The following is a 3,893-nucleotide window of genomic DNA, read 5'->3' as shown; positions in this document are numbered from 1 at the left end:
TCCCTCACATGCTGAGCCATAGCCCCACCCACTTCAGAATCACTAGTGGAGCTTGTTAAATGTGAAGATTCTGGATCCCCACCCCCAAGTCCACCAAATCAGAATCCCTGAGACTGGCACCCCTGTCTAATAAGCCTCCCATGATTGAAACCTACTTCTTGCAACTCCTCCAAAAGCTAGGGCTCTTGTAACAAATTCAACAAAACCTTTTAAAATGGTCCACATCAAAAACAAAAATCTTAAAAAAAAAAAAAAGAAGAAGCTAAGGCTCTCTTTCCTCCTGGGCTGTACACAGGTTCCTCTTGCCCGGTGACTATACCTCCTCCACGTCCTTCATACTGAGTTTAAAGGTCACCTCCTTCCGGCCCTAGGCTTACTCCTAAAACAGTACTTATTAAGTGGAATTTTGCCTGTCTGCTTCTTTGTCCCCACCCCTATCCCCAACCAGAATGTAACCTCCTATGGTAAAGTGCCTGGCACAGAAAAGGGACTCAATAAATACTTCCTGAATCCCAAATGAATGAATATCTGGGCATATTCCAAGCTCAAGGATCTGGCATGGTGCAGGAAGAGAGAAGAGCAACCAAGAATAAACTGGCCCTGAAGATGGAGAAGTGGAAGTATCCAGGGGTTAGGAAGTAGGGGTCCTTCCAGTTCCCCTCAAGCTGCTACTCAGAGGGGTCTGATTAAGGGCACAAGTCCCCCCCAAGGATGCCAAGGAGAACCTATGTTGGTGGATCAGCTTTCTTCTCTGTGGCCTTAAGAACTCACCCCTGCTCTTCTGCTGGGGGTTTTGAGTCCCCCCTACCCCTGTACCCAGAGAAGGCAATGGCATCCCACTCCAGTACTTTTGCCTGGAAAATCCCATGGACAGAGGAGCCTGGTGGGCTGCAGTCCATGGGGTCGTTAGAGTCGGACATGACTGAGCGACTTCACTTTCACTTTCCACTTTCACGCATTGGAGAAGGAAATGGCAACCCACTCCAGTGTTCTTGCCTGGAGAATCCCAGGGACAGGGAAGCCTGGTAGGCTGCCGTCTCTGGGGTCGCACAGAGTCGGACACGACTGAAGTGACTTAGCAGCAGCAGCAGCAACCCCTGTGCCACCCAGGGGAGCTGGGGATGGCATCTTGGTACTCCAGCAGCACTTTGTCTCTCTTGGCTTTTTGATCCATCAGAAAAATCTCAAACCCAGTCCAGACAAGTGACTCATTACAGCTTTAAGGAATGAAAGCTGCAAAGCCAGCCTCCGATAGCAGCACGTAGAGAAGACGCTAAGAGAAACCAGTTAGCAGATGCCCTCTAGAGCCAAAAAGAGGTCTTCCTCTGTGTCCCGGGGCTTCTCTGGACACAGAATCAAGGTATTCTGCCCTCTGTGCTCAAAGATGTCTCCATCTAGTTGTGGGAAGGACTTGCTGCTAATTCGCTTCAGTTGTGCCAGACTCTGTGCGACCCCAGAGACGGCAGCCCACCAGGCTCCCCTGTCCGTGGGATTCTCCAGGCAAGAACACTGGAGTGGGTTGCCATTTCCTTCTCCAATGTATGAAAGTGGAAAGTGAAAGTGAAGTCGCTCAGTGTGTCCGACTCTAACGACCCCATGGACTGCAGCCCACCAGGCTCCTCCGTCCATGGGATTCTCCAGGCAAGAGTACTGGAGTGGAGTGCCATTGCCTTCTCCACTGGGTCTTAATTACAACAGCAATAACAGCTGTCATTCTTACTGAACGCTTGCATGTGTGCCTGCTAAGTTGCTTCAGTCGTGTTTGACTGTGCGACCCTATGGACTGCAGCCTGCCAGGCTCCTCTGTCCATGGGATTCTCCAGGCAAGAATACTGAAGTGGGTTGCCATGCTGTCCTCCAGGGGACAAACCCAACCAGGTTTGTCCCTAACCCAGGGATCAAACCCACATGTGTTAAGTCTAACCTGCATTGGCAGGAGAGTTCTTTACTACTAACACCACCTGGGAAGCCCACTGAATGCTTACCCTGTGCCAAACATTGTTCTAAGCATTTGGCTAGCAGCCTCTCTCACACCTCAAACAATCCCTTTGCAAATTAGGAAACTGAGGCTCAGGGAGGTTAAGCCCATCCTTACAGTGGAAGGGATGGATATAAAGCAGAGTGGTTGAGAGGAGGGCTCTGGGTGGGTTGGGAGGTGATGCACACTCATTTCTTCAGTTGAAAGGAAAGGCATGTTCTTGGGGTGGGGGAGTGTCATAAGGTAACGGGAAAGCCCTGCTTGCCAGGCTAAGGTGCTTGTTGTAATCGGTCCTCTAGGCTCCATATCAACTGTTCCTTTCCTCTGTTTCTATGTTAGGTGGTCAAATGCTATGATTTGACCTAAGGAAATGGACCTGGGAGTCCTGGCCCTGCTACATTCTGGCTGTGGGACCTTAAGCAGGTTCCTGCCCTCTCTGTGCCTCATTGTCCTTGCCCTGAAAGGAGCTTTATTCGGGAACTTCCAAATCAGCCCATGGGTCTCTATTCATAGCTTCATAGGACAATTAAGCTTAGATGCAGGAGCAACTTTTATTAATAATTAACTTTAGCCTTTTCCTGAAATAGACCCTTCCCCTACCTCATATGTTCCCCTAGGACACAGGACAGGTACAGAGGAGGGAGGCAAAAGAGAGAGCAAAGACTGTTTTGTCTGTACTTCCCTGAGCGGATGAAATGTCTGGCCCCCTCCTGTATCCAGGTTGGTCCACCTGCTTAGATCTCCAGATCAGAGAGAGACAGCATCTCTTCTTCCTCTTTACTGTGTTCATCCATTCGTCCATTCATTCCTCAAAAGCCAGGCCTCCTCCAGTCCAAGCACTGTATAGGACAGCTATGAAGCAGAGGGACAGGACAGGTAGATGATGGGCTTGCTTTTGTCCTAGTCCAGCTGGCCACCAGGTGTCACCAGTGCCAGCCACACAGCCTCCCTCAGGCCTGAGAAGAAAAGTGGGGCTGGGATGGGGAAGTGTGAACCCGTGAAAACACCCAGCTCTGCTCAGCCAGCCTGGATCAGAGGCAAGTTCCTCAAGTGCAAAAATAATCCACTTCCTTGCCCCTCCCTCACGAGAAAGACACCCTCATGATTTCCCCAGCAGCCCAGCTTGCTTGGGATATTGGCAACTCATAACCTCTGCTCAGTCTGGAATTCTCTCTACAGCCCATCCCTCACAGCAAGCCCACCAGACTTCTTGTAAACCCTTTTGGTGACCACCGGTTACCACTTTGCAGGTGAGACAGGCTGGAATCTGGGACCCTTTACTGCAGTTCCTACACCTGGACAAACTTCTCCTTGAGCAACAGAATATCAAGAAACTGTAAGGGACTGAAAATAACTGTGTGCACCTGCAGCTGGGGCAAATTGTGAACAAGATACAGAAAGACCAAAATCCAACTGCCACTTCTGGGGTTCAGGGAGCAAAAGCAGGGTACTGTGAATGATCCCTGCACATGGAGCCACCCAGCGGGTGGGCAGACCACCTAAGCCAGTGGGCCCCAACCTTTTTGGCACCAGGGGCCAGTTTCGTGGAAGACAACATTTCCAGGACTGGAGATGGGGCATGGCTTTGGAATGATTCAGGCACATTACATTTATTGTGCACTTTATTTCTATTATTATTATATCAGCTCCACCTCAGATCATCAGGCATTAGATCCTGGAGGTTGGGGACCCCCAACCTAAGCCATCCCTCTGGCCTGACCCACAAATTTGCCCATACCATTACTTTATTTAAGGGACCAGCTGTTTCCCCTCCTCCCCACTACCCCACCTTCCCCTTCCTCATTCCCTCTTACCCCCCATTCCCATCTACTACCACCCCCCCCCACACCCTCCCCCGCCCCAACTGAGGGGAGAAACAAGACAATCCATTACTTGTTTTCACTCCGTCCTGCTG

Source organism: Bos indicus, chromosome 7, assembly GCF_029378745.1.
Source record: "Bos indicus isolate NIAB-ARS_2022 breed Sahiwal x Tharparkar chromosome 7, NIAB-ARS_B.indTharparkar_mat_pri_1.0, whole genome shotgun sequence".
Lineage (NCBI taxonomy): Eukaryota > Metazoa > Chordata > Mammalia > Artiodactyla > Bovidae > Bos > Bos indicus.
This window is presented reverse-complemented; position numbering follows the sequence as displayed.